General features: G+C 47.9%; 1 protein-coding gene across 4 annotated transcripts in view; it reads right to left on the bottom strand.

Moving 5' to 3' along the window:
• RNF214 (ring finger protein 214) overlaps positions 1–23,557 on the bottom strand; it is a 167,106-nt gene that overhangs the window by 36,169 nt on the left and 107,380 nt on the right. The window contains exon 1 of one of the 4 annotated variants that reach the window (XM_063943312.1): positions 15,037–15,111. The exons of the other annotated variants lie outside the window; for them this stretch is intronic. The gene's annotated coding sequence lies outside the window, so the exon portion shown is untranslated. Of the gene's footprint in view, positions 1–15,036; positions 15,112–23,557 lie in introns of those variants that run through there. 4 annotated transcript variants of the gene reach the window in all.

Genomic DNA, 23,557 nt, shown 5'->3' with positions numbered 1-23,557 from the left:
CCAAAAGAAATATTTCCATTATTCTTTTAATGACTGGGCAACAAGGTTGCTGTAGATACACACGGTCAAGTCACATTATTAGGACCACCAGCTAATAGCCAGAGTAACCGCCGTGTGCAGCACGGACAGCAGCTAGATGGGCTGGGAGTGACTCAATAAGGTGCTGGTAGGTTGGCACAGGTACATTTTAACAGTGAGCTGCTCCACTGCAGCGTGTTGGTCAGCCCTCACTTACCTTCGTAGCCAACGTTCACCTCTCACATAAATGTCATGTGGTGCTCCGCAGTTTCCACGGTGGCTATTCGCAATGGTGCCATTTGTCCAGTCACGATACACCTTCACCACAGCAGCATGCGAACAGTTCACAAGCTGCGCTGTGTCAGAAATACTGCCGTTTGCCCGAAGCCGATAATCATCCCTTTTAACTCTGATAAATCGCCCCTTTTGCCCATGACAGCAACGAGTGACATGTGTGCAGATGGCCTATCGTACACCTTATATACCCAACCAAGCCAGCGCACGACAGGTGACGTACTTCATGGGCTACGCGCTGCTGACATCAAATGCAGGAGGTGGTCATTATAATGTGACTCGACCGTGTAGTTTAACAAGCAGAAGAGATAACACAGCAGATTTCTATTACTCGGAAGCCTACCAAATTATACATATTACATTCACATGTCCCTGAAACCTAAATACAACATTTGATTCAATACAATTCAATACCCTATTAGCCCTGACCGCCGGCACTTATCAGGGGATTTGTTCCACCTGCCTCAGGCAGGCGAAACCAAATCCCCAATAACTATGATTCAAAGCCGCGATCACTGCACTGAGCTATTATCAGCTGCAAACGCATTGCATTGCACGTGCGCAGTCCAAAGTACGAACGCTCTGCAATCGCAGACCTAGTGAAATGCAACTGCAAAGTGATTGACAGGAAGTGACTGTTTGTGGGAGGCAACATGGCATTTGGGGGAGTGTTTGGGAAAACGCAGATGAGTCATGGCCATCTTCGGGGCGTGCATCTGACATTGCTCCAATGAAAAACATGGCGCCCGATGCAACTGCAATTGCATTATTTTAAGTAGGCATGGGTCAACTGCAACTGTCAATGGTGCTCTATTTCTGCGTATGCATCGAGGTTATGCAACTGCAGGGGTGGACTTTTTTTTCCTTTCTTGGCTCTTCACATGCAATTTTAGCAGTAGCAGTTTTAAGACAATCGCTACTACAGCCTCAATAGCGATCCATACTAAATCAATACTTTTTCAGTTTTTGCCTGTTGGGGTCATATGCAGATACAGTTTAGGATCACCATGGGCTTTTGGCATACAAAAAGTACAATGTGTCCACATCAGATCTTCAGCAATAAATACACAGAACCAACCCCATCCCCAAATTGTACAAATCTAGTTCCCTCAAACCACCTCTGCTAGGGGTTTAGAGTTGCTGACAGGAGAGGGACATTAGCCCTGGCAATAGTGTCTACCTTGCATCTTGGAATCTCAGCATGACATTAATTATATGGCCCTAACAGTGTGGAGTTTGTATGTTCTCCTCGTGCTTGCGTGGGTTTCCTCCGGTTTCCTCCCACAATCCAAAAATATACTGGTAGGTTAATTGGCTCCCAACCAAAAATTAACCCTAGTGAATGAGTCTGTGTGTACATGTGATAGGGAATCTAGATTGCAAGCGCCACTGGGGCAGGGACTTATGTGAATGGGCAAAATATTCTCTGTAAAGCGCTGCGGATTATGCGTGCGCTATATAAATAACTGGTAATAAATATATTAAAAAAAAGAAGCAAATACTGACTCTGCTTATGATGATTTCTAGCATGGGGGCCACTGGGACAGTGACATGCTTGAGCCACAAAAGAAATATGGGAGATGAATCAGAATCACAGCATCCTATAATATCAGAATTTATTTCATGGCACCTCTAAGTCAAAAGTTTCTTGAGAAATCCAGAAGAAAAAAATAAATAGTAAAATAAGTACATTTTGCTTATCTGTCATCCCTAGGTTCAGTTATGCAGTGGTTGACTGGGTTACACTTCTGTCTGGCCACACATTTTATGCTTAGCAACCACTATCACTGATTTTGCCAATCACAATGACCATAAATAGTTTGAATTGGCCCTGGGCCACCAGCACGAGGCACCCAGTTTGAGGGGTGGTCTTCAGTTTGCCGGCTGTCGGGATCCCGGCGCACAATATACCGGCGCCGGAATCCCGACAGCCGGCATACCGACACTTATTCTCCCTCGTGGGGGTCCACGACCCCCCTGGAGGGAGAATAAAATAGCGTGGCACGCGCCACCGTGCCCGCAAGGGGCTCATTTGCGCTCGCCACACTGTCTGTATGCTGCCGGTCGGGCTCCCGGTGCCGGAATGCTGGTCGCCGGGAGCCCGACCTCCGGCATACCATACTACACCCCAGTTTGAGAACCACTGGCCTAGTCCAAGTGTGAAGACACAAATAAATGTAGGTATGAGTGAAGGAAGATCTGAGGGATTTATAGTGTTCACTCTAGGAGTGAAAAGGGGCAGGGCGCCAGACTCCGGGGGCACATGTGCGCGCACCCGAAACGGGGGCGCAGCCACACAAATTAGGGGGCGTGGCCACGCCTACGTCATTTTAGAGGGCGGTGCGACCCACAGACGCTACGATAGAGAGCGTCTGTGGCCGGCGACGTCACTGTTGGGGGCGTGCCCAGCACCTCCGCCGGTGCTGGGCTTCCCCCAGCCCTCTCCCAATGCGTGAATGGATGCCGCGCGCATGCGCACGGCATCTATACACGCCGGGGAGGCAGGAAGCGGGCGGCTGTTCTAGCAGGGCGCCGCAAAAGGGGCAGGGCGGGTTTTGCCTGCTAAAAAACAAGCAGGGCGCGGCGCCCTGCTAAAACAGCCTAGAGTGAACACTAGGGAATCAAGTGCTTGAGTCTTGTTATGTCCTTCAGATGAAAGAATGAAGATTTGATCATGGCCTACAACTCATGTTTTAGTGTGTAGTCAACATTGATGATAGCACCAAGATACCACAAATGATTATTTAGCAGCACCAAACCCCCAAGATTAACCTCCTTGGTTGGCCCAGCTGCAGTGGTATCATGTAGTGGTGGGCTTCTATAATAAGAGCCTGTTGTTTTTTTCAGTATTCAACTGTAGCCAATTGGAACTCATTTAGGCAAAATATTAAAATCTACTGCAATTTATTAGCCTACAGCAGACACTTTTTTTACAGTTAAATTGTTTCACATAAATATGTTTGTGTCTCAAAGTGTTGTTTATTCAGTCTCATCTAGTAAGATTAATAGTATATTTAAAAGCGTAAAATATATTTTTCATACTATAACATAGCATTTCAGCTACAGTGTGTAGGTTTCAAGAACTGTATGTCCATCAGCATAAAGACGGAAGTTTGAAGTTCTTCCTGCATCCACCACGTAGTTAATGCCAATGATTGGACTGCAATTAAAATGCTAATGTTTTCATTAGGGTTGGCTAGTTTAAACCACCATGGTTTAAATCAAATGCTTTTTTTTTTTTCTGCTTTTTTTTCTGTTATGCTGTGACTACAGGCACGGGGCTGTGACGTCTTAAAAAAAAAAAAAAAGTCCCCCTGGTATTATTTCACATTCTTGTTGCTTGTGGTCTTCATTTGAAAAAAAATAAGATTTTACTCACCGGTAAATCTATTTCTCGTAGTCCGTAGTGGATGCTGGGAACTCCGAAAGGACCATGGGGGATAGCGGGCTCCGAAGGAGGCTGGGCACTCTAGAAAGATTTATGACTACCTGGTGTGCACTGGCTCCTCCCACTATGACCCTCCTCCAAGCCTCAGTTAGGACACTGTGCCCGGACGAGCTGACATAATAAGGAAGGATTTTGAATCCCGGGTAAGACTCATACCAGCCACACCAATCACACCGTATAACTCGTGATACTATATCCAGTTTGACAGTATGAAAACAACTGAGCCTCTCAACAGATGGCTCAACAATAACCCTTTAGTTAGCAATAACTATTTACAAGTATTGCAGACAATCCGCACTTGGGATGGGCGCCCAGCATCCACTACGGACTACGAGAAATAGATTTACCGGTGAGTAAAATCTTATTTTCTCTGACGTCCTAGTGGATGCTGGGAACTCCGAAAGGACCATGGGGATTATACCAAAGCTCCCAAACGGGCGGGAGAGTGCGGATGACTCTGCAGCACCGAATGAGAGAACTCCAGGTCCTCCTCAGCCAGGGTATCAAATTTGTAGAATTTTGCAAACGTGTTTGCCCCTGACCAAGTAACAGCTCGGCAAAGTTGTAAAGCCGAGACCCCTCGGGCAGCCGCCCAAGATGAGCCCACCTTCCCTGTGGAATGGGCTTTCACTGATTTAGGATGCGGCAGTCCAGCCGCAGAATGCGCCTGCTGAATCGTGTCACAGATCCAGCGAGCGATAGTCTGCTTAGAAGCAGGAGCACCCAGTCTGTTGGGTGCATACAGGATAAATAGCGAGTCAATTTTCCTGACTCTAGCCGTCTTGGAAACATAATTTTTCAAGGCCCTGACTACGTCCAGTAACTTGGAATCCTCCAAGTCCCTAGTAGCCGCAGGCACCACCATAGGTTGGTTCAAGTGAAAAGCTGATACCACCTTAGGGAGAAACTGGGGACGAGTCCTCAATTCTGCCCTATCCATATGGAAAATCAGATAAGGACTTTTATATGACAAAGCCGCCAATTCTGATACACGCCTGGCCGAAACCAAGGCCAATAACATGACCACTTTCCACGTGAGATATTTTAGATCCACGGTTTTTAGTGGTTCAAACCAATGTGATTTTAAGAAACTCAACACCACGTTGAGATCCCAAGGTGCCACTGGAGGCACAACCGGGGGCTGAATATGCAGCACTCCTTTTACAATGTCTGAACTTCAGGTACTGAAGCTAATTCTTTCTGGAAGAAAATCGACAGAGCGGAGATCTGTATCTTAATGGAGCCTAATTTTAGGCCCATAGACACTCCTGCTTGTAGGAAATGCAGAAATCGACCTAGTTGAAATTCCTCAGTTGGGGCCTTTTTTGGCCTCACACCAAGCAACATATTTCCGCCATATGCGGTGATAATGTTTTGCAGTTACATCTTTCCTGGCTTGAATCAGCGTAGGAATGACTTCCTCCGGAATGCCCTTTTCCTTTAGGATCCGGCGTTCAACCGCCATGCCATCAAAACGTAGCCGCGGTAAGTCTTGGAACAGACAGGGCCCCTGCTGCAGCAGGTCCTGTCTGAGCGGCAGAGGCCATGGGTCCTCTGATATAATTTCTTGAAGTTCTGGGTACCAGGCTCTTCTTGGCCAATCCGGAACCACGAGTATCGTTCTTACTCCTCGCCTTCTTATTATTCTCAGTACCTTTGGTATGAGAGGCAGAGGGGGGAACACATAAACCGACTGGTACACCCACGGTGTTATCAGAGCGTCCACAGCTATCGCCTGAAGGTCCCTTGACCTGGCGCAATATCTTTTATAGCTTTTTGTTGAGGCGGGACGCCTTCATGTCCACCTGTGGCCTTTCCCAATGGTGTACAATCCTTTGGAAGACTTCTGGATGAAGTCCCCACTCTCTCGGGTGGAAGTCGTGTCTGCTGAGAAGATCTGCTTCCCAGTTGTCCACTCCGGGAATGAACACTGCTGACAGTGCTAACACATGAATTTCCGCCCATCGGAGAATCCTTGTGGCTTCTGCCATCGCCATCCTGCTTCTTGTGCCGCCCTGTTGGTTTACATGGGCGACTGCCGTGATGTTGTCTGATTGGATCAGGACCGGCTGGTTTTAAAGCAGAGGCCTTGCCTGACTCAGGGCATTGTAAATGGCCCTCAGTTCCAGAATATTTATGTAGGGAAGTCACCTGACTTGACCAAAGTCCCTGGAAGTTTCTTCCCTGTGTGACTGCCCCCCAGCCTCCAAGGCTGGCATCCATGGTCACTAGGACCTAGTCCTGTATGTCGAACCTGCGGCCCTCTTGAAGATGGGCACTCTGCACACTACAGTAGAGACACCCTGGTCCTTGGAGACAGGGTTATCAGCCGATGCATCTGAAGATGCGACCCGGACCACTTGTCTAACAGGTCCCCCTGAAAAGTTCTTGCATGGAACCTGCCGAATGGGATTGCTTCGTAGGAAGCTATCATTTTTCCCAGGACTCGCGTGCAATGATGCACCGATAACTGTTTTGGCTTCAGGAGGTCTCTGACTAGAGATGACAGCTCCTTGGCTTTCTCCTCCGGGAGAAACACTTATTTCTGGTCTGTGTCCAGAACCATCCCCAGGAACAGTAGACGTGTCGTAGGAACCAGCTGTGACTTTGGACTGTTTAGAATCCAACCGTGCTGTTGTAGCACTTTCCAAAATAGTGCTACCCCGACTAGCAACTGCTCCTTGGACCTCGCCCTTATAAGGAGATTGTCCAAGTACGGGATAATTAAAAACTCCCCTTTTTCGAAGGAGTATCATCAATCCGGCCATTACCTTGGTAACACCCTCGGTGCCATGTACAGTCCAAACGGCAGAGTCTGGACTTGGTAATGGTAATCCTGTACCACAAATCTGAGGTACTCCTGGCGAGGATAGTAAATGGGGACATGCAGGTAAGCATCCTTGATGTCCCGGGATACCATGTAATCCCCCTCGTCCAAGCTTGCAATAACCGCCCTGAGCGATTCCATCTTGAACTTGAATTTTTTTATGTATGTGTTCAAGGATTTTAAATATAAAAAAGGGTCACACCGAACCATGCGGTTTCGGTACCCCAAACCGTGTGGAATAGTAACCCCGTCCTTGTTGAAGTAGGGGCACCTTAAGTATTACCTGCTGGGAATACAGCTTATTAATTGCCTCTAGCACAGCCTCCCTGCCTGAGGGAGTTGTCGGCAAGGCATATTTGAGGAAACGGCGGGGGGGGGGGAAGACATCTCGAATTCTAGCTTGTACCCCTGAAATACTACTTGAATGAAACAGGGATCCACCTGTGAGCGAGCCCACTGATCGCTGAAATTTTTGAGACGGCCCCCCACCGTACCTGGCTATACCTGTGGAGCCCCCGCGTCATGCTGTGGACTCAGAGGAAGCGAGAGAAGAATTATGATTCTGGGAACAGGCTGACTGGTGCAGCTTTTTCCCCTTCCCTTGTCTCTGTACAGAAAGGAAGCGGCTTTGACCCGCTTGCTTTTCTGAAGCCGAAAGGACTGTACCTGATAATACAGTGCTTTCTTAGTCTGTGAGGAAAACTGAGGTAAAAATATTTCTTCCCAGCTGTTGCTGCGGATACGAGGTCCCAGAGACCATCCCCAAGTAATTCCTCACCCTTATAAGGCAGAATCTCTATGCGCCTTTTAAAGTCAGCATCACCTGTCCAGTGACAGGTCTCTAATACCCTCCTGACAGAATGGACATTACATTCATTTTGGATGCCAGCCGGCAAAATATCCCTCTGTGCATCCCTCATACATAAGACGACGTCTTTAATATGTTGTCATGTTAGCAAACTAGTATGTTTGACAGGGTCACCGACCACGCTGCAGCAGCACGCTCTGCAGGTTTCAGTCTAGTACCCGAGTGTGTAAATACAGACTTCAGGATAGCCTCCTGCTTTTTATCAACAGGTACCTTCAAAGTGGCCGTTCCTAAAACGGCAGTGCCACCTATTTTGACAACCGTGTGAGCGCCTTATCCACCCTAGGGGAGATCTCCCAGCGTAACTTATCCTCTGGCGGGAAAAGGTACGCCATCAGTAACTTTTTAGAAATTACCAGTTTCTTATCAGGGGGAACCCACGCTTTTCACACACTTCATTCATTCAACTGATGGGGACACAACACTGCCTGCTTTTTCTCCCCAAACATAAAAACCCATTTTTAGAGGTTAATGTCAGAAATGTGTAACACATTTTTTATTGCCGGGATCAAGTCACGGATGTTCCTAGTGGATTGTGTATATGTCTCAACCTTGTCGACACTGGAGGCAGACTCCGTGTCGACATCTGTGTCTGCCATCTGAATGAGCGGGCGTTTTTGAGCCCCTGATGGCCTTTGAGACGCCTGGGCAGGCGCGGGCTGAGAAGCCGGCTGTCCCACAGCTGTTACGTCATCCACCCTTTTATGTAAGGAGTTGACACTGTCGGTTAATACCTTTCACCTAACCATCCACTCTGGTGTCGGCCCCACGGGGGGCGACATCACATTTATTGGCATCTGCTCCGTCACTATATAAGCCTCCTCCTCAAACATGTCGACACAGCCGTACCGACACACCGCACACACACAGGGAATGCTCTGACTGAGGACAGGACCCCATAAAGCCCTTTGGGGAGACAGAGAGAGAGTATGCCAGCACACACCAGAGCGCTATATAATGTGGGGATTAACACTATAACTGAGTGAATTTTCCCCCATAGCTGCTTGCATATACAATATTGCGCCTAAATTTAGTGCCCCCCCTCTCTTTTTAACCCTTTGAGCCTGAAAACTACAGGGGAGAGCCTGGGGAGCTTTCTTCCAGCTGCACTGTGAAGAGAAAATGGCACCAGTGTGTCTGAGGGAGATAGCTCCGCCCCTTTTCCGCGGCCTATTCTCCCGCTTTTTTCTGGATTCTGGCAGGGGTATTTACCACATATATAGCCTCTGGGGCTATATATTGTGGTATTTTTGCCAGCCAAGGTGTTTTTATTGCTGCTCAGGGCGCCCCCCCCCAAGCGCCCTGCACCCTCAGTGACCGGAGTGTGAAGTGTGTATGAGGAGCAATGGCGCACAGCTGCAGTGCTGTGCGCTACCTTGGTGAAGACTAATGTCTTCTGCCGCCGCTTTTCCGGACCTCTTCTTGCTTCTGGCTCTGTAAGGGGGACGGCGGCGCGGCTTCGGGACCGAACACCAAGGACTGGGCCTGCGGTCGATCCCTCTGGAGCTAATGGTGTCCAGTAGCCTAAGAAGCCCAATCCGGCTGCAAGCAGGCGAGTTCGCTTCTTCTCCCCTTAGTCCCTCGCTGCAGTGAGCCTGTTGCCAGCAGGTCTCACTGAAAATAAAAAACCTAAATCTATACTTTCTTTCTAAGGGCTCAGGAGAGCCCCTAGTGTGCATCCAACCTCGGCCGGGCACAAGATCTAACTGAGGCTTGGAGGAGGGTCATAGTGGGAGGAGCCAGTGCACACCAGGTAGTCAAATCTTTCTAGAGTGCCCAGCCTCCTTCGGAGCCCGCTATCCCCCATGGTCCTTTCGGAGTTCCCAGCATCCACTAGGACGTCAGAGAAATAGGTTTTTAATTACCTACCAGTAAATCCTTTTCCCTTAGTCCGTAGAGGATACTGGGGTCAATTTAGTACCATGGGGTATAGACGGGTCCACTAGGAGCCATGGGCACTTTAAGAATTTGATAGTGTGGTCTGGCTCCTCCCTCTATGCCCCTCCTACCAGACTCCGTCTAGGAAACTGTGCCAGAGGAGACGGACATACTTTGAGAGAAGGATATAAAGGATAGTGGTGAGATTCCGAACCAGCACACACAAGAGGAAAGCTAAGCTAACCAAACTTGAAACAGGAACAGCAATGGCTGGACCAACATTACTTAACCAAATAACAGTGCAGGAAGAACGAAGCACTGGACAGACGCTCAGTATCCTCTACGGACTACTTTCTCCTATGTCCTAGAGGATACTGGGGTCCATTTAGTACCATGGGGATGTACCAAAGCTCCCAAATCGTGTGGGAGTGCGCTGAGGTTCCTGCAGAACTGATTGACCAAACTGAAGGTCCTCAGAGGCCAAAGTATCGAACTTGTAGAACATAGCAAACGTGTTCGAACCTGACCAAGTAGCTGCTCGGCAGAGCTGTAAAGCCGAGACACCCCGGGCAGCCGCCCAGGAAGAACCCACCGACCGAGTAGAGTGGGCCTGTACAGATTTTGGACATGGTAAACGTGCTGTGGACTAAGCATGCTGGATAGTAAGTTTGATCCAGCGTGCAATAGTCTGCTTAGAAGCAGGACACCCAATCTTATTGGGATCATAAAGAACAAACAGTGAGTCCCTCTTTCTGTGACGAGCTGTTCTTTTCACATATACCTTCAAAGCCCTCACAACATCCAAAGACTTTGAAGTAGCAGAGGTCTCGGTGACAACCGGAACCACAATAGGTTGGTTGATGTGAAACGCAGACACCACCTTAGGAAGAAATTACTGATGAGTTCTGAGTTCAGCTCTGTCCTCATGGAAAATCAAATAGGGACTTTTGTGAGACAAAGCTCCCAGCTCTAAAACACGTCTTGCTGAAGCAAAGGCCAACAGTGTGACGGTCTTCAACGTAAGATATTTTACGTCCACATCCTGTAACGGCTCTAACAAATGCGATTGGAGGAAATGCAGCACCAAATCGAGATCCAAAGGTGCCGTGGGAGGTTGGATGTGAAGAACACCATTCAAAAACGTCTGGACCTCAGGGAGAGAAGCCAACTGTTTCTGAACGAAAATGGACAAGGCGGAAATCTGGACTTTTATGGAGCCCACACGTAGGCCCACATCCACTCCAGCTTGTAGAAAAAGAAGGAAACGTCCCAGATGGAATTCCACCGCAGAAAATGTTCTACTCTCACACCAAGAGATGTATTTCTTCCAAATACGATGGTAATGCTTAGACATTAACCCTTTCCTGGCTTGGATCATAGTCAGGATAACCTTGTTAGGGATAACTCTCCTGGCTAGAATCAGCCGTTCAACTTCCATGCCGTCAAACGTAACCGCGGTAAGTCCTGATAGACGAACGGGCCCTGCTGCAGAAGATCCTCGCGAAGAGGTAGAGGCCACGGATCTTCGAGGAGCATCTTCAGAAGGTCTGCGTACCAGGCCTTTCTTGGCCAGTCGGGAGCAATGTGAATTGCTTGAACCCTTTTCCTTTTTATTCTTTTTATAATTCTTGGGAATTCTTGGGATCAGAGGAAGTGGAGGAAACACACACACCATCTGATAGACCCATGGAGTAGTCAGGGCGTCTACCGCCACCGCCTGTGGGTCTCTCGACCTGGAACAATACCGCTTGAGCTTCTTGTTGAGACGAGAGGCCATCATGTCGATCTGTGGATATCCCCATTGACTTGTCAAGCACCTGAACACTCACGGGTGAAGTCCCTACTCCCCAGGTGCAAGTCATGTCTGCTAAGGAAATCTGCTTCCCAGTTGTGTACTCCCAGAATGAAGACCGCTGACAATGCCATAGCGTTTCTCTCTGCCCAGAGGAGAATTCTTGACACCTGACATTGCTGCTCTGCTTTTCGTTCCGCCCTGTCGGTTTATGTACATTACTGCCATCACATTGTCTGACTGGTCCTGAATGGCCCGATCTTGAAGATGTGAGGCCTGCAGAAGGGCATTGTATATGGCCCTGAATTCCAGAATGTTGACTGGAAGGATGACTTCTTGACTTGACAATCTTCCTTGAAACTGCACCCCGAGTGACTGCTCCCCAACCTCTGAGGCTTACGTCTGTCGTTAGCAGACCCAGTTCCGAATTCCGAACCACCAACCTTCGACGAGGTGAGAAGTCTGTAGCCACCTCAGAAGGGAATTCCTGGCTTTTGGCGACAGACGTATCCTCTGGTGCATGTGAACATGCAATCTGGACCATTTGTCCAACAGACCGAACTGGAAGGGTCTTGAATGAAATCTTCCGTATTGATGAGCCTCGTAAGAGGCCACCATTTTCCCCAGAAGGCGAATGCACAGATGCACCGATATCCGGGTTGGCTTCAGGACAGCCCGAACCATTGACTGGATTACTAATGCCTTTTCCAACGGAAGGAACACCTTCTGCGACTCCGTATCCAGTATCATTCGCAGGAATGGAAGCCTCCGTGTTGTCTCTAGGTGAGATTTTGGAAGGTTCAGAATCCACCCATGACCCTGGAGAAGTTTGGTTGAGAGCGCAATGCTGTCCAGCAACCTTTCCCTGGATGGTGCTTTTATCAGGAGATCGTCCAGGTACGAAATTATGTTCACTCCCCGTTTGCGGAGTAGAAACATCATCTCTGCCATCACCCTTGGTCAACACCCTCAGTGCCGTGGAGAGACCAAATGGCAGGGCCTGGAACTGGTAGTGACGGTCCTGCAGTGCAAACCGTAGATAAGCCTGATGAGGCAGCCAGATCGGAATATGAAGGTACGCATCCTTGATATCCAGAGACACTAGGAATCCCCACTCCTCCAGACCTGAGATCACCGCTCTCAGAGACTCTATCTTGAATTTGAACACTCGTAAGTACGGGTTCAACGACTTGAGGTTCAAAATCGGTCTTACCGAACCGTCCGGTTTCGGCACTACAAACAAGTTGGAATAGTACCCCTTGTTTAACTGATGAGGTGGGACTGGAACAATGACGTGAGTCTGTACCAGTGTTTGGATGGTATGTTGTAAAGTTATACTTGCCTCTTGTGAAACTGGCAAGCCTGATTTGAAGAATCTGTGAGGTGGGAGTTCTTGGAAATCCAGTCTGTAGCCCTGGAAATTAAGATTTATGACCCAGGGATCCTGGCACGAATTTGACCAGATCTGACTGAAGAATTGTAGGGGTGCTCCCCCCTGACTGCCTTCCAGGCATTGAGGTCCACCGTCATGCTGAAGTCTTTGAGGAAGCAGAGCCTGAGCTCTGTTCCTGAGCACCTGCTGTTGCTGGTTTGCGTGGTGCACCTCTGGATTTGCCATTGAACTTGGCCGTCCGAAAGGACAATTTAGAAGCTGAATAAGTCTTCTTGGTTGGGGGGGCTGCGGAAGGAAGATACGTAGACTTACCCGCAGTAGCTGTGGAGATCCATTTGTCTAATTAATCTCCGAGCAAGGCCTCACCTGTGAATGGTAGGCCTTCCCCGCCTTACCTGGAATCCGCGTCAGAAGTCCACTGGCGTAGTCACAAGCCCCTGCGTGCTGACACTGCAATAGCAGTGGTGCGTGCGTTAAGCACTCCTATTTCCTTTATGGCTTCCACCATAAAGTTTGCAGAGTCCTGTATATGTATATATAAGCAATCCAACCCCCCAATTAGGTTACCTGGCCATTTAGCAATGGCTTTAGTGATCCACGTACATGCAATAGTGGGTCTTTAGGCCACCCCAGCAGCTGTGTACAATGATTTGAGTGTAGTCTCAATTTTACGATCAGCCGTGTCTTTCAGGAAGGCTTCACCAGGAACAGGCAATACAATTTTACGTGACAGCCTAGAGACTGATGCGTCCACTATCGGTGGACTTTCCCATTTTTTCCTATCCTCCAGAGGAAAAGGAAAAGATGAGAGCAACCTTTTAGGGATCTGAAACTTCTTATCAGGATTAACCCATGATTCTTCAAACAGGGTATTCAATTCCATTGATGCAGGAAGTCACCGAGGACTTCTTTTTTACATTAAAATAAGATTCCTCACTCTCTTCTGACACCTTATCGGGAATATGCAGAACATCTCTGATAGCCTCTATTAGAGCCTCTATTCCCTGTGACAGAGCTGCTTCCCCCCCTCCCTCTGAGTCCACCTCTCCTCCTCCATGTCTGACCTGTCAGCGTCAGACTGCAGGATATGGGCCAGAGATCGCTTTTGCAGACAAATGGGAGGTGACTGAGATGCTGTTTTGGGGACTGAGGGGGACATTTCCTAAGCAGTGATAAAAGAGGAGAAGTGAGCCAGTGGAGAAGTTGCCCCATCAACCAATCAGCAGCTCTGTATAATTTTATAGTATGCAAATTATAGAGGTCACTTCAGTGCTGATTGGCTTCCATGGGCAACTTTTCCACTGGCTCACTTCTCCGCTCTTACCACTGCTTAGTAAATGTCCCCCTGAGTCTGTATTCATAAACTCATCCACCGTTTGTTTTAAGTATTGCGTCTCTTTCTCATTGCGGGACAATTTTTTAGAAAGAGTTGAGATCATTCCCTTAAGAGAATTAACCCATTCCGGTTAAGTCCCGCTAGCCTGTGAACCCTGAGTACCCAATAGTGAGCCCCCCGGTGATGAGGAACACTCTGCGGTACAAGATACGCACTCTCTGCCTGACATAATGTAATGTGACAGCACACACACACAGGAAAGGTTAAGCACAATTAACCCACAAAGAGCCCTTCAGGGAGACACAGAATTGTTTGGAGCCAGCCACCACCGCGCCCTTATCGCTAATGCCAAGCTTATTCGGGTCGCAGACCAAGTACCCTGATAGGGGACTTAGTACACCAATAATCGCTCCTTACCCTGCTATGACCCCCTGGTGCCGCTGAGGTAATCTGGAGTCACACTGGAGGAGCTGCGCGTCCCTGTCCTGTCAGCGTCTGTGTCCACTGCAGAGAGAAAATGGCGCTGGTGAGCTGCTGGATCCTTTCATAGTGAAGCCCCGCTCCTTCAATGGCGTGCGGTCTTCCCGCCGTTTTTATACTGGCTGAGGAATCTGGTGCTTAAAATGGAGAAAAACGTTTTAAGGCTGTTGTGCCAGTATGGGTACTGTGTGCATTGTATGGGGACGCAGTTGTGTACTGTGTCCGGAGACGCATTCCACCCCGTGTAGAAGCCATGCGTCTCCGTACCCTCATGCCGCCATAATGGCCGGCACCCCGCTAGCCGGCTCAGTAGTCACCACTCTTCATTCTTCTGGCTCTGTTAGGGGTGGTGGCGTGCTGCGGGACTGTACGCTCGCCGTGGTGGGCTTGCGAATAGGTCCCTCAGGAGCTCAGTGTCCTGTCAGCGGGGAACGGGACCATTAACCCTTCAAGAGGTTGGGCCGTTTTCCCCCTAAGTCCCACGAAGCAGGCAGGCTGGTGCCAACCAGTCCTGTCTGAAAATAACAAACAGATAAAATAAATGCATAAAACTCTTCAGGCGCTTCCATAAGACCAGGCACATTTTCTAAACTGGTAAACCTTTGATAAAGCTACCTAGAGTAGCGAAACGCGTCAGAAGAAACCAACTGCTACATACATCACTACACCAAGAAAGACCTGGAGCTTTACTGCTGCCCTTACAAGATTTTGGAGGACTTTCCCGGTAATTCATCAATCTGGTTCCATTTCCAAGCTTTTCAAGCCCTCTGTGGACCAGGATACCAATAAAATTGCGTGGAGTCTAGCTGCATTCAGACACCATCGCCACGGATCCCTACATAGGAACACAAGGCTGGTAACAATGGACACTCTGTCATACTAAAGTCCTCATGTGTGAATCTGGCAAACTAATCAGTAACTCGGTCATAAGGTGTTGCAAAGTAGTGGCAGTATTTAGCCAATCTTATTATCCCCATGGTCAATGGACATTTTATTCTCATGTGAGATTTGTTAGTTCAATTGAATTTTAAAGTTGTTTTTTAACACCAATATATTAAATGTGTTTAGGAATTTGATTTTAGCGCTGTTTTCTTTTTTCTTTACTCTATGTACATGCAAGGAGACTGACTATCTCCCTTATACAGCATCTAGGAAAACATCCCATTCTAGCGCCCGACTATATACCTGTACCTTGGTATATTCTCTTTACATTTTCTAAACTGAGTCTGGTAGGAGGAGCATAGAGGGAGGAGCCAGCCCACACTATCAAATTATTGAAGTGCCCATGGCTCCTGGTGGAACCGTCTATACACTATGGTACTAAATGGACCCCAGTATCCTCTAGGGCGTAAGAGAAAGCTGAACCAATGCTGTAAATTCACACATACAACAGAAATATAGGTCTCCATCCCTATATTTCCAGATCAGAGAGGTACTAAATCTTACTAGCATCAGCTAATACTTCACAAACTCCTCCTCTAACAATCCTGTAAGACAGGAGAAAACCGCAACTAAACATTCTAAATCTTGCCGAGATAAACATCTCCATCACAATAAAGATGCAATACACAGAAAAACACCTAATGGCATAATCGCCATCATGTTTATTTAAATTCCAATCCTTCAGTCCCATTGAAATGTCTCTGTGTGTACTTTGTATGCAGGGCCGTAAAAAAGGTGGTGCAGATGGTGCTTAGCACACAGCGAATTTGCCCTGTGGGCCCACCGTCCGCATCCTCCCCGATTGGCCACTGCCACTGCATCCCTGTATTGTATAAAAGTAGCGTTGTGCCCGATTCCTTCTCTGCCGTACGCACTGCTGCTAATATTCATCACAGTGGGCAGCGCTGGGCAGTCTACGAGTCGCTCTCCACGTGTGCTCTGCTCCAACTTCCTTATCCTCCCCTGCAGTGTTTACACTGACTTCCAGGTACCAGCTGCTGCTGCTTAGCACTGTTAAAGTAAGCCACAGCATGGGGGTCTCACACACAAACCTTTCTCCCCCCTCCCCTCACTAACACTACAACCTGCACATACACTGCTCACTGATACTACACCCTGCACACACACTGCTCACTGACACTACACCGTTCTCACACCAAACACACTACTCACTAACACTATACCCAGCTCTCACACACATTCTGTTCACTGGCACTACAATCTAGAGGGAGGAGAGGAATGAGATAGAGGAAGTATGAGGAATGAGGTGTATGGGCTTTACATGGTATAATGTGTATAAGAGGTACTACGGTGTGGTGTAATGTGTATAAGTGGCACTACTATGTGGTGTAACGTGTATAAGGTGTACTAATGTGTGGAGTAATGTGTATAAAGGGTACTACTTTGTGGTGTAATGTGTATAAGTGGGATGTAGTTATATGCGCCGGTCACAACATCTCCCCAGGCATCCAGAGCACTGATAATCCCGACAGTCGGCATGCCGACAAAAAGGGACTATTCCCACTCGTGGGTGTCCATGACACCCATAGAGTGGGAACAGAACCTGTGGCCAGTGTAGCCGACCGCCAGGATACCGGCCGCAGGTAACACATACCCAACCCATATAAGTGGCACTACTATGTGGCTTAACACAGTGGTTCTCAAACTGTGTGCCGTGGCTCCCTCGGGTGCCTCAGGACACTTGCAGGGGTGCCCTGACTTGGTGATCCAAGGCCAATTCAAATTAGTTATGGTCAATGTAATAATCAAAACCAGTGCTGGTGGCTGCCAGTCATAAAATATGTGGACAAACAGAAGCAAATCCTGTCCCTCATCACACAATTGAACCTATGGAGGACATATAAACACAATTTACTTAATTTAATATTTCTTTCTAAATTTCTCGATAGGAAACTTTTGAATAAAATTCTGATACTCTAGGGTGCCGTGATTCAAAAAAGTTTGAGAACCACTGGTGTAACCTGTATAAGTAGTAGTACTGTAGAGTGTATTTTGAGTAATGGTCACTACTATGTGATGTAATGTGACTAATGGCCCCCACTGTGCAGTGTAATGTGAATTGGCACTATTTTGCTACCACGCCCCTATATTTTTGTCACGCACTGTACCTATTTTGAATGGGAGGGGACAACATAAATTCTCTTTCTGGCAAAGTGCACAAAAATATCTACTTACGGTAAAAAAAAAAAAAAAGTGGTTTTATTTAAAGATGTAAAATAAATCATCAAAACCTAATAATTTTGGATTGTTAATGTTAATATATAAATATACTAGCTGCTCTACCCGTTCTTCACAAGGGAGTTTCTGATTTTCACGGTTGTAAATATAAATCAGTGTTAAAAACTTGGTAGATCTATACAGATATAAAATTTGCTGCGTCTTAATATAAGTAAATATTAATCCATGGTTCATGGCATTACCCGAGGAGCACCCGTAACAGATACAGTAAAAAGTGACAGGACCATTTTTTGTAGTTTATTAAATTCTACACACTGGAGGTGCAATCCAAATTTTGATCCGATTGTTCGTTTTCGTTCACACAACGCAAGCCATGCATCGGTAATGACGTCATTATGTCAACCCCCTTTTCATCCCCTTAAGGGATGTTTATTAAAATTCTAATTACGTAGTTTTCCTATTTCCAACCTGAAGAATACCCATGTTAAATTTCTTCTTCCCAAGATATCGGGAAGTAAGAAAAATAAGAATTTACTTACCGATAATTCTATTTCTCGGAGTCCGTAGTGGATGCTGGGGTTCCTGAAAGGACCATGGGGGAATAGCGGCTCCGCAGGAGACAGGGCACAAAAAGTAAAGCTTTAGGATCAGGTGGTGTGCACTGGCTCCTCCCCCTATGACCCTCCTCCAAGCCTCAGTTAGGTACTGTGCCCGGACGAGCGTACACAATAAGGAAGGATTTATGAATCCCGGGTAAGACTCATACCAGCCACACCAATCACATTGTACAACCTGTGATCTGAACCCAGTTAACAGTATGATAACAGCGGAGCCTCTGAAAAGATGGCTCACAACAATGATAACCCGATTTTTGTAACTATGTACAAGTAATGCAGATAATCCGCACTTGGGATGGGCGCCCAGCATCCACTACGGACTCCGAGAAATAGAATTATCGGTAAGTAAATTCTTATTTTCTCTATCGTCCTAGTGGATGCTGGGGTTCCTGAAAGGACCATGGGGATTATACCAAAGCTCCCAAACGGGCGGGAGAGTGCGGATGACTCTGCAGCACCGAATGAGAGAACTCCAGGTCCTCCTTAGCCAGGATATCAAATTTGTAGGATTTTACAAACGTGTTTGCCCCTGACTAAATAGCCGCTCGGCAAAGTTGTAAAGCTGAGACCCCTCGGGCAGCCGCCCAAGATGAGCCCACCTTCCTTGTGGAATGGGCATTTACATATTTTGGCTGTGGCAGGCCTGCCACAGAATGTGCAAGCTGAATTGTATTACACATCCAACTAGCAAAAGTCTGCTTAAAAGCAAGAGCACCCAGTTTGTTGGGTGCATACAGGATAACAGCAAGTCAGTTTTCCTGACTCCAGCCGTCCTGGAACCTATATTTTCAGGGCCCTGACCACATCTAGCAACTTGGAGTCCTCCAAGTCCCTAGTAGGCGCAAGACACCACAATAAGCTGGTTCAGGTGAAACACTGACACCACCTTAGGGAGAGAACTGGGGACGAGTCCGCAGCTCTGCCCTGTCCGAATGGACAAACAGATATGGGCTTTTTTGAGAAAAAAAACCACCAATTTGACACTCGCCTGGTCCAGGCCAGGTCCAAGAGCATGTTCACTTTTCATGTGAGATGCTTCAAATCCACAGATTTGACTGGTTTTAAACCAATGTGTTTTGAGGAATCCCAGAACTACGTTGAGATCCCACAGTGCCACTGGAGGCACAAAAGGGGGTTGTATATGCAATACTCCCTTGACAAACTTCTGGACTTCAGGAACTGAAGCCACTTCTTTCTGGAAGAAAAATCGACAGGGCCGAAATTTGAACCTTAATGGACCCCAATTTGAGGCCCATAGACACTCCTGTTTGCAAGAAATGCAGGAATCGACCGAGTTGAAATTTCTTCGTGGGGCCTTCCTGGCCTCACACCACGCAACATATTTTCGCCACATGTGGTGATAATGTTGTGCGGTCACCTCCTTTCTGGCTTTGACCAGGGTAGGAATGACCTCTTCCTGAATGCCTTTTCCCTTAGGATCCGGCGTTCCACCGCCATGCCGTCAAACGCAGCTGCGGTAAGTCTTGGAACAGACATGGTACTTGCTGAAACAAGTCCCTTCTTAGCGGCAGAGGCCATAAGTCCTCTGTGAGCATCTCTTGAAGTTCCGGGTACCAAGTCCTTCTTGGCCAATCCGGAGCCATGAGTATAGTTCTTACTCCTCTACGTCTTATAATTCTCAGTACCTTAGGTATGAAAAGCAGAGGATGGAACACATACACCGACTGGTACACCCACGGTGTTACCAGAACGTCCACAGCTATTGCCTGAGGGTCTCTTAACCTGGCGCAATACCTGTCCCGTTTTTTTGTTCAGACGGGACGCCATCATGTCCACCTTTGGTAATTCCCAACGGTTTACAATTATGTGGAAAACTTCCCCATGAAGTTCCCACTCTGCCGGGTGGAGGTCGTGCCTACTGAGGAAGTCTGCTTCCCAGTTTCCATTCCCGGAATGAAACACTGCTGACAGTGCTATCACATGATTTTCCGCCCAGCGAAAAGTCCTTGCAGTTTTTGCCACTGCCCTCCTGCTTCTTGTGCCGCCCTGTCTATTTACGTGGGCGACTGCCGTGATGTTTTATCCCACTGGATCAATACCGGCTGACCTTGAAGCAGAGGTCTTGCTAAGCTTAGAGCATTATAAATTTACCCTTAGCTATATTTATGTGGAGAAAAATCTCCAGACTTGATCACACTCCCTGGAAATTTTTTCCTTGTGTGACTGCTCCCCAGCCTCTCGGGCTGGCCTCCGTGGTCACCAACATCCAAAACTGAATGCCGAATCTGCGGCCCTCTAGAAGATGAGCACTCTGTAACCACCACAGGAGAGACACCCTTGTCCTTGGATATAGGGTTATCCGCTGATGCATCTGAAGATGCGATCCGAACCATTTGTCCAGCAGGTCCCACTGAAAAGTTCTTGCATGAAATCTGCCGACTGGAATTGCTTCGAAGGAAGTCACCATTTTTTTACCATGGCCCTTGTGCAATGATGCACTGATTTTAGGAGGTTCCTGACTAGCTCGGATAACTCCCTGGCTTTCTCTTCCGGGAGAAACACCTTTTTCTGGACTGTGTCCAGAATCATCCCTAAGCACAGGAGACTTGTTGTCGGGATCAGCTGCGATTTTGGAATCTTTAGAATCCACCCCTGCTGTTGTAACAGTATCCGAGATAGTGCTACTCCGACCTCCAACTGTTCCCTGGACTTTGCCCTTATCAGGAGATCGTCCAAGTAAGGGATAATTAAGATGCCTTTTCTTCGAAGAAGAACCATCATTTCGGCCATTACCTTGGTAAAGACCCGGGGTGCCGTAGACAATCCAAACGGCAGCGTCTGAAACGGATAGTGACAGTTCTGTACCACGAACCTGAGGTACCCTTAGTGATAAGGGCAAATTTGGGACATGGAGGTAAGCATCCCTGATGTCTCGGGACACCAGATAGTCCCCTTCTTCCCGGTTCGTTATCACTGCTCTGAGTGACTCCATCTTGATTTGAACCTTTGTAAGTGTTCAAATTTTTTTAGATTTAGAATAGGTCTCACCTAGCCTTCTGGCTTCAGTACCACAATATAGTGTGGAATAATACCCCTTTTCTTGTTGTAGGAGGGGTAATTTAATTATCACCTGCTGGGAATACAGCTCGTGAATTTTTCCCATACTGCCTCCTTGTCGGAGGGAGACCTTGGTAAAGCAGCCTTCAGGAGCCTGCGCAGGGGAAACGTCTCGACATTCCAAACTGTACCCCTGGGATACTACTTGTAGGATCCAGGGGTCCTGTACGGTCTCAGCGTCATGCTGAGAGCTTGTCAGAAGGGTTGGAACGCTTCTGTTCCTGGGAATGGGCTGCCTGCTGCAGTCTTCTTCCCTTTCCTCTATCCCTGGGCAGATATGACTCTTATAGGGACGAAAGGACTGAAGCTGAAAAGACGGTGTCTTTTTCTGCAGAGATGTGACTTAGGGTAAAAACGGTGGATTTTCCAGCAGTTGCCGTGGCCACCAGGTCCGATGGACCGACCCCAAATAACTCCTCTTCCTTTATACGGCAATACACCTTTGTGCCGTTTGGAATCTGCATCACCTGACCACTGTCGTGTCCATAAACATCTTCTGGCAGATATGGACATCGCACTTACTCTTGATGCCAGAGTGCAAATATCCCTCTGTGCATCTCGCATATATAGAAATACATCCTTTAAATGCTCTATAGTCAATAAAATACTGTCCCTGTCAAGGGTATCAATATTTTTAGTCAGGGAATCCGACCAAGCCACCCCAGCGCTGCACATCCAGGCTGAGGCGATCGCTGGTCGCAGTATAACACCAGTATGTGTGTATATACTTTTTATGATATTTTTCCAGCCTCCTGTCAGCTGGCTCCTTGAGGACGGCCCTATCTATAGACGGTACCGCCACTTGTTCTGATAAGCGTGTGAGCGCCTTATCCACCCTAAGGGGTGTTTCCCAACGCGCCCTAACTTCTGGCGGGAAAGGGTATACCGCCCATATTTTCTATCGGGGGGAACCCACGCATCATCACACACTTCATTTAATTTATCTGATTCAGGAAAAACTACGGTAGTTTTTTCACATCCCACATAATACCCTCTTTTGTGGTACTTGTAGTATCAGAAATATGTAACACCTCCTTCATTGCCCTTAACGTGTGGCCCTAATAAGGAATACGTTTGTTTATTCACCGTCGACACTGGATTCAGTGTCCCTGTCTGTGTCTGTGTCGACCGACTAAAGTAAACGGGCGTTTTAAAACCCCTGACGGTGTTTTTGAGACGTCTGGACCGGTACTAATTGTTTGTCGGCCGTCTCATGTCGTCAACCGACCTTGGCGCGTGTTGACATTATCACGTAATTCCCTAAATAAGCCATCCATTCCGGTGTCGACTCCCTAGAGAGTGACATCACCATTACAGGCAATTGCTCCGCCTCCTCACCAACATCGTCCTCATACATGTCGACACACACGTACCGACACACAGCACACACACAGGGAATGCTCTGATAGAGGACAGGACCTACTAGCCCTTTGGAGAGACAGAGGGAGAGTTTGCCAGCACACACCAAAAACGCTATAATTATATAGGGACAACCTTATATAAGTGTTTTCCCTTATAGCATCTTTTTTATATATTTCTAACGCCAAATTAGTGCCCCCCCTCTCTGTTTTAACCCTGTTTCTGTAGTGCAGTGCAGGGGAGAGCTTGGGAGCCTTCCCTCCAGCCTTTCTGTGAGGGAAAATGGCGCTGTGTGCTGAGGAGATAGGCCCCGCCCCTTTTTCGTCGGCCTCGTCTCCCGCTCTTAACGGATTCTGGCAGGGGTTAAATATCTCCATATAGCCCCCGGAGGCTATATGTGAGGTATTTTTAGCCAAAAAAGGTTTTCATTTGCCTCCCAGGGCGCCCCCCTCCCAGCGCCCTGCACCCTCAGTGACTGCCGTGTGAAGTGTGCTGAGAGGAAAATGGCGCACAGCTGCAGTGCTGTGCGCTACCTTAAGAAGACTGAGGAGTCTTCTGCCGCCGATTCTGGACCTCTTCTCGTTTCAGCATCTGCAAGGGGGCCGGCGGCGAGGCTCCGGTGACCATCCAGGCTGTACCTGTGATCGTCCCTCTGGAGCTAATGTCCAGTAGCCAAGAAGCCAATCCATCCTGCACGCAGGTGAGTTCACTTCTTCTCCCCTAAGTCCCTCGTTGCAGTGATCCTGTTGCCAGCAGGACTCACTGTAAAATAAAAAACCCAAGCTAAACTTTTCTAAGCAGCTCTTTAGGAGAGCCACCTAGATTGCACCCTTCTCGGCCGGGCACAAAAATCTAACTGAGGCTTGGAGGAGGGTCATAGGGGGAGGAGCCAGTGCACACCACCTGATCCTAAAGCTTTACTTTTTGTGCCCTGTCTCCTGCGGAGCCGCTATTCCCCCATGGTCCTTTCAGGAACCCCAGCATCCACTAGGACGATAGAGAAATTAGGGGTCTATTCATAAAGCAGA

This window comes from Pseudophryne corroboree, chromosome 10 (genome assembly GCF_028390025.1).
Source record: "Pseudophryne corroboree isolate aPseCor3 chromosome 10, aPseCor3.hap2, whole genome shotgun sequence".
NCBI classification, from domain to species: Eukaryota; Metazoa; Chordata; class Amphibia; order Anura; family Myobatrachidae; genus Pseudophryne; species Pseudophryne corroboree.
This window is presented reverse-complemented; position numbering and strand designations above follow the sequence as displayed.